Here is a 13,550-nt window from a genome sequence, read left to right on the forward strand (position 1 = left end):
ATGGACAGAGTGGATAGGGAGATGCTCTTTACACTCTCACATAACACCAGAACCAGGGGACATCCACTCAAACTGAGTGTTGGGAGAGTTAGAACAGACAAAAGAAAATATTTCTTTACTCAGCGTGTGGTTGGTCTGTGGAACTCCTTGCCACAGGATGTGGTGATGGCGTCTAGCCTGGACGCCTTTAAGAGGGGATTGGACAAGTTTCTGGAGGAAAAATCCATTACGGGTTACAAACCATGATGTGTGTGTGCAACCTTCTGATTTTGCAGGTGGGCTATGTCAGAATGCCAGATGCAAGGGAGGGCACCAGGATGAGGTCTCTTGTTATCTGGTGTGTTCCCTGGGGCATTTGGTGGGCCGCTGTGAGATACAGGAAGCTGGACTAGATGGGCCTATGGCCTGATGCAGTGGGGCTGTTCTTATGTTCTTATGTTCCCAGCCCTACCTAGAGATGCCAGGAATTGAACCCAGGACTATCTTCCTGTAAAACAGGTGTCCTACCATTGAGCCTCAGCCCCTCCCTAAAAGAGCTTATATTTCTCATACAGGGGTCTCACTCTTATAGAGAGAGGACCTGCCAAGGGCAAAAATTTTTTTTGAAAATCAGCACGATTTCTAGAAAAATATAAATGCAAAAATGTTCCTTTCCCTCCCATTTGCAACGTTCAATCCTGTTGGTGTGTTTTTCTTTTTTCTTCTTGTGCACATGAATTTTGTTTTTTGGCCACTCCCTGTACAGTCTTATTAGGGCAGCCTTTAATTTGTTCGCACTTAAGTTTTCAACTTAAATCAACAGCCAAGAATGTGGCAAGGGACAGCCTCTGGCATTTGTGAATTACATTGTCTCTTGTCTCCCCAAGCTTTGCAATTAATCAAGGAGAGGGGGGATCACAACACACACAACTTTTTTTTTCTTCGGCTACGATCTTGACTTACAAAGCTGCATACGATCCATTTCAGAGCCTCTGTTAAATCCTCTTCCCCTACCAAAGGGTTAGCAAAAAGGATTTAACTCAGCAATCCAATTAATGCCTTTTGCCTTGGAGACTTTGGAGTACATTTTCAGTGTGGAGAATCGGGTAGGTAATTCCCACCAGCGTCCATGATAACAGCAGGAATCTATCCTTCTGTGTCTGAACTTGGGGAGCCCACCACATCAGGAATGTTTTCCTTGCTTTGTGATCCTAACTTTTAAGCAACCCATGGATTTAATTTCAATACCTTTGTGTGCCACATACACTTTTATCGTTTATCTGTTTGTAAGATTGTATCTTGCCTTGTCTAAGATGAAGCACAATATACTAAAACCCAGTGTTAAAAGACAGCAACCCACATCGAACGAACACAACAAACTAGGAGACTAGGAGAGACTAGGATGACTAGAAGAGAGAGAGAAGATTAAAAATAAATCTAAATACTAGGGAGGAAAGTGTACCAGGCTAACAAAGACCTGTCTAAACAGACAAAAGGACTTCAGATGTGGAGAAATAAAACACCAACTGTGCTTCATGTGGGAGGGAGTTCCACATTTCCCTCTCCAAAGGATCTTGTAGAATGGGCAGCTTCAGGCTGGAGAATCTGTTCCTTCAAATGAGAGTGGTTCATGAGGCCATTTGAGTGGATTTAAAAGAAGGAATCTCCCATTTGTTTTTTTAAGAACCTATCAGTGTTTTGTGGTCCGAGCTGACTCTCTGATGGCTTCTCATTCATGACTAACAATCTGACCCTTGACTTTTTCCCCTTGGATGCGCACACACCGGAGCTGGCTCTGTCCACCCAAATGTGGCCATCTTGCTCTCAGGTGCAATGTGGGAGAGAGACACAGGTGGACACCAACCGACCAATGATGTTGCAGGGACTGAGCGTGTGTAAACATATCTCGGAGCAGTGCTGGTCTAAAAACTGGCCATAAACCAGAAAGAGCGACAGCAAGAAAGGGAGAAGGGGCTGTTTTTCTCCCCAGAACACCTCCCCTTCCAAAGCAATTGCTGCAAAAAAGAAAAGTGGGTGGGAATGTTGTGTGTTCAAAGGTGAATGGATGAGACAATATTTTTCCACCAAGCTGGACATTCTGGCCTTCTGTACAGTTCCCAGACCCTGATGGGGCCAGAAAAATTGCCCATTTGGACCTTAGGGGACGAACCTGTCCTCTCATTCTGCTCAAAGCACTCTGTGCATTGGGTGGTTCAGCAAAGATAATACAGCAGTACCTTGACTTTCATCCACTTGACATTCATCGCTTTGCTCTTTCAGCCGTATTCATTTATAACCACATTTCAAATTTCATCCAATTTCACCCAACCTTTCACGACAGTCAATTATTTTTTTGTATGCTTTTCTTTTATGTCTATGTGTTTAAGTTTTACAAGCATTCATACATTATATAGTTATTTATATTTTTTGCCAGCCAAAGTATCATATGTGAGTTAAATTAACATAAGAAGAGCCCCATTGGATCAGGCCAAAGGACCATCTAGTCCAGCTTCCTGTATCTCACAGTGGCCCACCAAATGCTTCAGGGAACACACTAGACAACAGACACAGCCTGCATCCTAGTGTCCTCCCCTACCTCTACCTTGCACATACCTACCATGACTTGTAATCTGTGATGAACTTTTCCTCTGGAAATTTGTCCAATCCCCTCTTAAAGGCATCTAGGCAAGACGCCATCACTACTTCCTGTGGCAAGGAGTTCCACAGACTTATTCCACTCTGCTTTGACATTCATCCATTTTGGACTTTCACCCTTGGTCTGCTCCCTAAGCAGACAAAAGTGCGAGTCATTGCTTTAATAAAATAAATGAGCCCGTAGTTTGCAGAGCCCCCTCATTAAAATTGAGCCTGACTGACTGATCAATGAAAATTTTGTTGATTAATTTGCTGATTAATCAAACCAAAGTTTATGGGCCCAACAGATGCTTGTGTCTAATGTCTTACCAAAAAAACATGGTTGTAATGGAGCCTTGGCCTTCACCTGGCAGAATTAAAAAAAAAAATAGCTTATACCTGAAGCAAGGGATTTGGGAAGCAAGGTGATGACAGCTAAATTACGGCATAGAAGCTCCCTCGCAACAAGTGGGTGGCTGTCCTGTGATTAGGGAAGGGGTGAGAACAACTGGCATTCCTAAATTAATTGAAATAAATCTTGAGCGCTTGCATTTGTCCAGCGATTACATGGGATATTCATCACAGCCGAAAGGGACGCTGATCTCTGACCCCCAGCCGTTTCCTGCAAATGAATCAATTAGTTCCAAGGGCCGACCTCCTGTTTGGCGCTGGCGGGAAGTTCCCATTGGAGACTTAACCCTCCTGAGCAGATTGGAAGACTGTCAATGGGAACTGGCATTCAAGACCTCGGAGCCGGTGGAAGGAGAGGGAACTGGAGAACATCCCAGTGGAGGGAAAGCCACAAAGCCCCCCCCCCCAAACATGCATATTCCATCACATTCTGAAACATTGATTTATCCAAGCATTTTGGAAATGAAAATGGACACACAGGCCTCAGTGGCGTACCGCACTGCAGTGACGTTGTGATGTTAACATCACATCATGATATCGTGTGATGTCACTTCTGGGTTCTCCCCGGAGGAGGGGGTGCTGGCGGCATTTGCAGACCCCATTCCTTTTAGAGAACCTCCTGGGTTCTCCCTGGAGGAAGGGGTGCTCGAGAAGGAAAGGGGACATGAAGCCACCAGCACAAGCCCTGCAGAGAGACTGGGATCCACCTGGAGCACCATGGATGGAGGTGCTGCTACTACTGATTGCCACCTGGAGAATCAGTACCCAGCACCCTTCACCCTCGTGGTGCCCAGGGCACCTGCTTTGTCTTGCCATGCTGGAGATCTACCCCGCCTGGCCTTCCTTTGCGAAGACGTATTTTTGATGGGATCCGAGACAATTAACTGTGTGTTCACAAGGCAGCGTTAATAATAGCCATTAAAAGCAAAACAAGTTGCTATGATTTACCACCAACAGGAACAGCAAACCACCCCAACCTCGTAATGAAGCAATTAAAAAGCACTTAAAGTGAGGAGGAACTGTAACTCAGTGGATGGAGTACTCGTTCCAGATTGGAATCCTTGTATCTCCAGGTAAGGCTGAGATAGGTCTTGTTGTCTGGAATTCTGAAGAGCTTCTGCCAAATCCCTATTCCCTGTGCTAGATGGACCAAGGGGAGGTAGTTTTCAAGGCTAACTCAAGACCACCTGGTCCCTAGTTAGTCAATGCTTTTCATAGCAAGCCAGAGAGTTTGGTATCCTTCTGCACAAAATGTACCCAAACAGGGTCCGGGTGTGTGTGAAACCGATTCCAAACCAGTTTGGTTCCAACTGCCGTCTGTACCGGAGAATGGCAAGATATTGCTGAACAGGGATTGGAACCGGCCTCAGAAGTTTAGCGGGCTGACTTCCTGCCAGCAACACAGCACTCATTTTGAATATTAAAAAAAAAAAAAATCAACCTGAGATGTAGTAGTGCCCCATATAGAGGCAAATACCCGTATTTATGTACCATGTCATAGCTTAATGTGATGCGTGTACCACTGTGTGCAAAATGTTTTGTTTGTAGTGTCTGCCACACACGCTGAAGAGTTTATCATGGCTCCCTGTTCACAGTGATGCCTGCTTACCTTCACCCCCTGTATACCATGGTGCCCATTTACTATGGCTCCCTGATCACCATGGTGTCCACCTACCATGGCTCCCTGTTTACCATGGTACCCACTTACCATGGCTCCCTGTTTATCATGCCCCCTCTTCTTCCCTGCCTTATCCAGACCACATGGGGGGAATATGGGGAAATTTTATATGTTATACATGATTTAAAAAGAAAAAAAACCCATTTTTTCCAAGTGAAAGTCTGTTCACATTTTTAAAACACACACACCCTTGCAGTCAAATCTCAAAGGCCCAGTGAGGCCACACTGCAGTGAGTGGTCAACCCAAAGTTTCCAACCATTAAAAATGGAAGACAGAACTAGTTAGAGCACTTCTAGACTTGTTGGCATTTTTGAGCTTTGTGAAATGCTGAAATGACAATGCTGGGTTTTCTTTAACGTTTGTTTTTTATGCAATATACTTTTACACTTTGAGACCAATTAAAGATTTCCTGCATTCCACGATGCCCTTGGCAAAACCTTTAATGAATACCAATCACACAAACTGAGATTTGCTCCAGCTTATTCACAGTCAGGCTGCGGGGAGAGTTGCATGTTTCAAGCAGTAGATGCATGACCTGTGATGGTTGGCAACCGTCAGTCTCGAAAGACTATGGTATAAGCCTACAGCACCCAGTATTCCCAGGCGGTCTCCCATCCAAGTACTAACCAGGCCTGACCCTGCTTAGCTTCCGAGATCAGACAAGATCGGGAGATAGTGTTCAGTATAGGGAGATGGTTGGCAACCTTCAGTCTCGAAAGACTATGGTATCAGCCTACAGCACCCGGTATTCCCAGGAGGTCTCCCATCCAAGTACTAACCAGACCTGACTCTGCTTAGCTTCCGAGATCAGACAAGATTGGGAGACAGTGTTCAGTATAGGGAGATGGTTGGCAACCTTCAGTCTCGAAAGACTATGGTAGAAGCCTACAGCACCCGGTATTCCCAGGCGGTCTCCCATCCAAGTACTAACCAGGCCTGACCCTGCTTAGCTTCCGAGATCAGACAAGATCGGGAGATAGTGTTCAGTATAGGGAGATGGTTGGCAACCTTCAGTCTCGAAAGACTATGGTAGAAGCCTACAGCACCCAGTATTCCCAGGCGGTCTCCCATCCAAGTACTAACCAGGCCTGACCTTGCTTAGCTTCCAAGATCTCACCCTGATAGGCAGAAGATCTCCAAATTCACCCCCCCCCAGCCTGGCAACTCGTCTTAAGTGAAGATCCATAGGGGGGAACCTGGGTCCTTCAAGGTGCAAAATGAGCTACATGCTGAAGGTGGGTCACGGGGACAGGCATCACTGGGTTTCGTGCCACTGTGAGAGCTCATTGCATTACCCCCATGATGGATCTCCTCCTGTACCAGACCATACAGATTAAATTGTGATCTCATAAGCAATTTGCAGTTGCTTATATGCAGTTGCATCACTAGGGTTGGTGTCACCCCCATGAACTTTCACCGATTCATTAAATCATTGATTAATTTTATTATAGAACAGTACAGGTCACCCAACAAATCGGTCACCAACCAAAAAAACCAATGGTCAACTTGATGGCACTCACACAATTGAATAAAAGTTGTAGCATTGGCTCTGAGGCATACAAATAAGAACTGACACATCTTATTGGCTCCCTGTTGTGTCATTGGCTCCCGGAACAATCAGTCTGATTGGTCAATTCTGAGTTAAGGAAATTCCCTTTTTGTTACATAAGGCTGTTGTATTTTCCTTCTCTGGTTATTTGTCCTAAACTTTGATAGAATACAGATATTTCAACACAGTTTGTTTTATTGCATTCTGCCTTAAATAACCCATTGAATTATATATATTTATTTTTATTATTATTTTATTAATTTATTAATTTATACCCCGCCTTTTTGCCCAACGGGCACACAAGGCGAATTGCAACACTTTAAATTTGAATTATATATATATAACATGATAGTATTAATTGCCAAGATTTCACGGCCAGTAGTGGTGTCACCCCCTCTGGGCAGGGCCTAGGAGACGGTGGTAAAGGGGGTAAATTTTACCTGGGCCCAGAGTCAAAAGGGGGGCCCAGGAGCCAAAGGAGGGGGCCCAGAAATTTCCTAGGATCTGCCTTTTTCTTATCTACTCATTGCCCATATGGGATGCTGGGGACACTACTGATGCCACCTGGGTGGGTAGACCTGGGCTCCAAAGACTTTTCCAGCTATCTCTGCCTCACCCTGCTTCACCCCTCCCTGCCCCATTCTGCTAGCCCACCACCACCCTGTTTCACCCCTCCCTCTTTGCAAAGGGGCCCAAAAGAAACTTTGTACCCCCTGAAAAATTCCTCTCAGAGGCCCAGCCTCTGGGTGCATCACCCAGGGCAGTCCAGATCCCCCCCCCCCAGTGATGTCACTGGGCTTAAAAGATGGAATCCACCGTCCTAGATGATTCAGGACCCTTTGGCAAACCCTCCCAGGGGATGCCAAGTGCAGGCATGATGCCAGTCTCCATTGATTTATGACACCAGTACTGCAGGGGGAGCCCGCCTTGCTGGGTAATCCCTTGGCTGATGCCCCGACATGGGAACAGACTTGGCGTTGATTCTAAGTAGGCAGCAGCAAGGCCTTGATAACCGTACAAGGGTGCCTGCCATTTCTCTCCAAGTGGAGGAAAGCCCTGCTTTTGGCAAGCTGGGATTGTTTGATACTAATAGATCTCCGCTTTTCCCACAGAGCTGAGCCCTACAGCACAGCTGGAATAAAGCAGCAGCAGTCATACCAGCAAGAACATGGCCAGATATATTTCACGCCATTAATCACCCGGGCCGAACCCTTCACAGTGCAGGAATTAGGTTGCCGCTGATTCCAACTATGGCCTTTTTCATACATTAAAGTGCCACAGGAGTCTTGATGGATAGCACTGGGAGGGAAACGACCCCAAACCGCTAGAAGCCGGAAGGGAAACCCCACGCAGAAATGTATCTTTGGGGCACGGGGCTCATTTCTCAGGGTTGGTTGCAAATGGCAAGCCGAGAGGGGAAAGATTCCAAGCCGGGCCATAAAAACAGAAGATGGATTCACACCGAGGCAGGCATTTCTGGAGCTTTTCTACCCAAAGAGTCTTTGGTGAGCACCATCACTTTTAAAAGGGGGAGGAAATGGGGAAGGAAAATCAAGGACCTCCTACAGCAGAAGTGGTGATGGCATCAGCAAGTGTGAAACTTCTTTTCAGAGGACCTTGGCAAAGGAGAAGCATCAGGCTCAACAAGCGTCCAAACTGAGACTTTTGCCTAGGGGCGCATATTCATGCCTCTAGGCCAGCAATTTTCAACTTTTTCCATCTCATGGCACGCTGTTAAGGCACTAAAATTGCCAAGGCACACCATGCTGCCAATGGGGGGGGGGGAGTCCAATCCCCATTGGTCCTACTAATAAATGACTTTCCCCAAATTCCTGTGGCACACCTGTGAAGCACTCACGGCACACCAATGTGCCATGGCACAGTGTTTGACAACGGCTGCTCTCTTTCCCAGGGGCTGCCTGAGAGAGGCACTATGGGCACTATTGTGTCACAATCATGCTACAATCCGATGCCAATTTACCTGGCAGTGGCTGCAATCCTAACCACACTTTCTTGAGAGTAAGCCCCATGGAACCAAATAGGACATACTTCTGAGTAGACCTGGTTAGGCTTGTGCCATAAAGTCCTATTTATCGTGGCAGAACTGCTTTCTGAATAAACATCCACAGGCTAGCAGACCTAATATACCTTTATTTGTTTGGGATAATTTTTAAATTCCACTTTCTGATTTTGTGAGGCACTTGATGGAGATACTACTGCCGTTGTTATGCGATTAGGTCATTAAGTGAACACTGAGTCCAATCTAGTGTCTTTGCTGTGTAAAGTGTGTAAAGTGCTGTGCCGACACTAGCTGGCTGCACAGGCTACAGGAGATAAATTGCCTCTTCTTTGCATTAAGAGCCTCTCTGTTGTGTAAACAGACACTCGGCTGCAGGCTATGGGAGACACAATTGTCTCCTTAAGAGCATCTTTATTGTGCTTTGACCACCATCAAATATGTGGCCCGTCGTTAAGCAAACAGTTGTTAAGTGGTGCAGGTCTGTACTTGCTTTCAAGCTATTGCGACCTACTCCAGGAGTTTGGGATGAAACAAGTTAGAGCTCAGAATGATGTATAATAAGTTTCAAAACAGAAATCAGTGGCCGGAGAAGCAAGCACTTTAATAAAGAAATTTAAAGTTGATTGTTGTCTTAATGGGGTGTGGCTATGGGGGTGCGTGTCACGATGAGCTCCTGCATTGTAGAATTTACCACTACACTGCAGTATCATCGGTGGTGAATCTGGGGCCTGCCAAAACCAGGAAATTGCAACCTGAAATGGTGCATCCGGGTCACACTGGCGCACAGTCCTCTTTAATGGCTGTGGTTCTCAAACTGTGTGTTACAACTCACTGGTGTGAGCCAATTTTTGGACCAGGAAGCGGTGTGATGCAGGCACCGATGTGGATGCCACGTTGGCTTGACGCTGCAGTCCAAGGTGAAGCCTTTTTCAGAAACAACCCAATGTGCGGCGGCAGTGAAGAAGGCCAATTCTATGCTTGGGATCATTAGGAAGGGTATTGAGAACAAAACGGCTAGTATTATAATGCCGTTGTACAAATCGATGGTAAGGCCACACCTGGAGTATTGTGTCCAGTTCTGGTCGCCGCATCTCAAAAAAGACATAGTGGAAATGGAAAAGGTGCAAAAGAGAGTGACTAAGATGATTAGGGGGCTGGGGCACCTTCCTTATGAGGAAAGGCTACGGCGTTTGGGCCTCTTCAGCCTAGAAAAGAGACTCCTGAGGGGGGACATGATTGAGACACACAAAATTATGCAGGAATGGACAGAGTGGATAGGGAGATGCTCTTTACACTCTCACATAATACCAGAACCAGGGGACATCCACTAAAATTGAGTGTTGGGCGGGTTAGGACAGACAAAAGAAAATATTTCTTTACTCAGTGTGTGGTCGGTCTGTGGAACTCCTTGCCACAGGATGTGGTGCTGGCGTCTAGCCTAGACACCTTTAAAGTGGATTGGACAAGTTTCTGGAGGAAAAATCCATTATGGGGTACAAGCCATGATGTGTATGCGCAACCTCCTGATTTTAGAAATGGGTTATGTCAGAATGCCAGATGCAAGGGAGGGCACCAGGATGAGGTCTCTTGTTATCTGGTGTGCTCCCTGGGGCATTTGGTGGGCCGCTGTGAGATACAGGAAGCTGGACTAGATGGGCCGAAGGCCTGATCCAGTGGGACTGTTCTTATGTTCTTAACTACAATTCCAGAATGCCTTGCAGGTCTTCTTGTTATCTGGTGTGCTCCTTGGGGCATTTGGTGGGCTGCTGTGAGATACAGGAAGCTGGACTAGATGGACCTATGCCTGATCCAGTGGGGCTGTTCTTATGTTCTTATGTTCAAACCCTCTGGGAGAAGCAGAGAGGCATGTCTGGAAAACGCTTCTGTGGCAACGTACACCCATGCCGATGGGCGGCGTCGTGTTGGAGCAACAGGCATCCCAATTAGCAGGAACCAATTAGGTTGCACTCTGATGAGGTCGCGTGTTGTGGTTACGAGTTCACAGGGGAGCAGCTCTGAGAACAAATGAGAACAAATAAGACCATGGTGGGCCAAGTGGGGTGAACTATGCACCAGCCCAGCGGAGGTGCAAGGCCCCGCAGGTTGGAGAAGCCAGTTTTTCGACCAGGTGCGGCGCCTCCCTTTGCGTCTGCTGGAATTATCGCTCTACAGGAACTCCAGCAAACCCCTGGGGGATTGGGACTGCGGCCAGGATGGGGAGCTGGCTCTGTTGTATGTCTGTTGGAAAACCTGCAGGATATGCCATAATGAATCACCAGGGCAAGGTAGGTAAGCTGGCAGCCCCTACCAGAGCCAGATGGGGGGGGGAGGATGATGTCTCCCCTTCGCCCTCATCCAACTTCTCATCTTGTATCTTGTAATCATTCATCATTCTCATCTTCTGCTCAGCACATGTTTGGAGACAACAAAAGTGTGTGTGGGGGAGAGAGACATGGCATGCAAGAGAGAAAGGGGGAAAGGTGCAGATGATAAGGCCACACTCTCTCCTGACTCTCATCCTCCATAAGAACATAAGAACAGCCCCACTGGATCAGGCCATAGGCCCATCTAGTCCAGCTTCCTGTATCTCACAGCGGCCCACCAAATGCCCCAGGGAGCACACCAGACAACAAGAGACCTGCAAGGCTTCCTGGGAATTGTAGTTAAGAACATAAGAACAGCCCCATTGGATCAGGCCATAGGTCCATCTAGTCCAGCTTCCTGTATCTCACAGCGGCCAACCAAGTGCCCCAGGGAGCACACCAGATAACAAGAGACCTGCAAGGCTTCCTGGAATTGTAGTTAAGAACATAAGAACAGCCCCATTGGATCAGGCCATAGGTCCATCTAGTCCAGCTTCCTGGATCTCACAGCGGCCCACCAAATGCCCCAGGGAGCACACCAGATAACAAGAGACCTGCAAGGCTTCCTGGGAATTGTAGTTAAGAACATAAGAACAGCCCCATTGGATCAGGCCATAGGCCCATCTAGTCCAGCTTCCTGTATCTCACAGCGGCCAACCAAATGCCCCAGGGAGCACACCAGATCACAAGAGACCTGCAAGGCTTCCTGGGAATTGTAGTTAAGAACATAAGAACTGCTCCACTGGATCAGGCCATAGGCCCATCTAGCCCAGCTTCCTGTATCTCACAGCAGCCCACCCAATGCCCACCAAATGCCCCAGGGAGCACACCAGATATTTGGCACACTCCATCTTTTGGCACACTCTTTCCCTGCAGGTGCGTTCGACTGGGACCCGAAAGATCCCGGTTCGAATCCCTGCTCAGCCATTCCCTCTTAGCCTGACCCACCTCACAGGGTTGTTGTGAGGACAAAAGGAGGGAAAGAACTATGTACACCACCCTGAGCACTTTGGAGGAAAGGCAACATTTTTTAAAAAATGAAATAAAAATTAAACCTCAATGAAGAAGAAGAAGAGAGGACATGCATGCCATGGCAACAGGGAGTGTGATTGTCCAATGCAGACTCACAACTCAGTGGGAGAGGTAACATTTCATACCCAGACCTTGGTCAAGGCTCTGCCCGTTAGGAAGAGAAATTTGCACCGCTGGATGACTCTGCACTAGCTATCTCCTCCACTGATTTAAACACCCAAGAACGGTGTTTGTCCTTTGGGTTCTAGCCAAACTGGGGTGGTGGTGGTACCATGATAGTTCCACAATATGTTGGCAACCTTCAGTCTCGGAAGACTATGGTATCGTGCTCTGAAAGGTGGTTCTGGAACAGCGTCTAGTGTGGCTGAAAAGGCCGATTCGGGAGTGACAATCCTTCCACGCTGGGAGCAAGTGCAGTCTGTCCCTGGTCTGTCTCCCTGGCTATGGGCCTTCCTTCTTTGCCTCTTTACCTCAGACTGTTGGCCAAGTGTCTCTTCAAACTGGGAAAGGCCATGCTGCACAGCCTGCCTCCAAGTGAGCCGCTCAGAGGCCAGGGTTTCCCACCTGTTGAGGTCCACTCCTAAGGCCTTCAGATCCCTCTTGCAGATGTCCTTGTATCGCAGCTGTGGTCTACCTGTAGGGCGCTTTCCTTGCACGAGTTCTCCATAGAGGAGATCCTTTGGGATCCGGCCATCATCCATTCTCACGACATGACCGAGCCAACGCAGGCGTCTCTGTTTCAGCAGTGCATACATGCTAGGGATTCCAGCTCGTTCCAGGACTGTGTTGTTTGGAATTTTGTCCTGCCAGGTGATGCCGAGGATGCATCGGATATATTCCACAATAGTGGAATATACTGATAGTTCCACAATATGCTATATGTTGAAAGCGGTATGTAAATACTGTTAATTAATAATAATAATATCAGCGATTTTCAACCAGTATGCCATGGCCCAATGGTGTGCCACCAAAGATCCATAGGTGTGCCGTGGGAGTTGGAAATTGCTTAAAAAAACCTCTTCTGGGTGGGAAACTGTTGGTAGTAGCGAATTAATGATTTATCCTCTACCTCCGCATTACTACAGACAGTTGCCCTAGAAACAGAGCCACAGAACCTGGAAGAGCCTCCTGGAAGTCGGATTTGACATCCCAAGAGGTGAAGCCCATAAAGAAGACCAAAGAGGTCAATGTGGAAAGAAAAAGGTTGAAAATTACTGTGTTCAGGATATACCTCTACAGCTGCAGTGTGGGAAATGGCAAGCGCACTGTCTGGGGTCTTAGCATTCTTGTGCTAAACTTATTCCCCATTCAGAGATTTCTGGTCAAGAGATCCTGGCAAGGGGCTGACCCCAAAGCAACTTACTTATGTTTTTAGTTCTCTTAAATATGTTTTTGTTCCCATTGTCAGACTTGGTGTCCATGCCTGCAGTGTGAATGGATCAAATTTTAACTGAGCATCCTCAGAAAAGAAGGCAAACGTAACCCTAATCTCGATACCCTTCTGTTCCTCCTTCCGGTTTCACTCTATCCCCTGCCAAAACCATCTCTCAGATTGGTCCAAAGCCTGCTGCCCCACAGAGTCGGTTTTGCAAGGCTGTGCTCAGGTTATAAACTTTGTAATGAGCGAGAACATAAGAACATAAGAACAGCCCCACTGGATCAGGCCATAGGCCCATCAAGTCCAGCTTCCTGTATCTCACAGCAGCCCACCAAATGCCCCAGGGAGCACACCAGATAACAAGAGACCTCATCCTGGTGTCCTCCCTTGCATCTGGCATTCTGACATAGCCCATTTCTATTAATCCAGGCAGAAAGAACTCACCATTGCTATCCATTCTAACTCAGCAGTTTGATTTATGGTTGCATAAGTGTGCATGGCCTGT

At 47.1% G+C, this 13,550-nt stretch overlaps 1 pseudogene; it reads right to left on the minus strand.

Annotated features, from left to right (window-relative positions):
- Window positions 1-5,585: 5,585 nt before the first annotated feature.
- LOC136634801 (5S ribosomal RNA) lies at window positions 5,586-5,708 on the minus strand (annotated as a pseudogene).
- Window positions 5,709-13,550: the final 7,842 nt, after the last annotated feature.

This window comes from Tiliqua scincoides, chromosome 14 (genome assembly GCF_035046505.1).
Source record: "Tiliqua scincoides isolate rTilSci1 chromosome 14, rTilSci1.hap2, whole genome shotgun sequence".
NCBI classification, from domain to species: Eukaryota; Metazoa; Chordata; class Lepidosauria; order Squamata; family Scincidae; genus Tiliqua; species Tiliqua scincoides.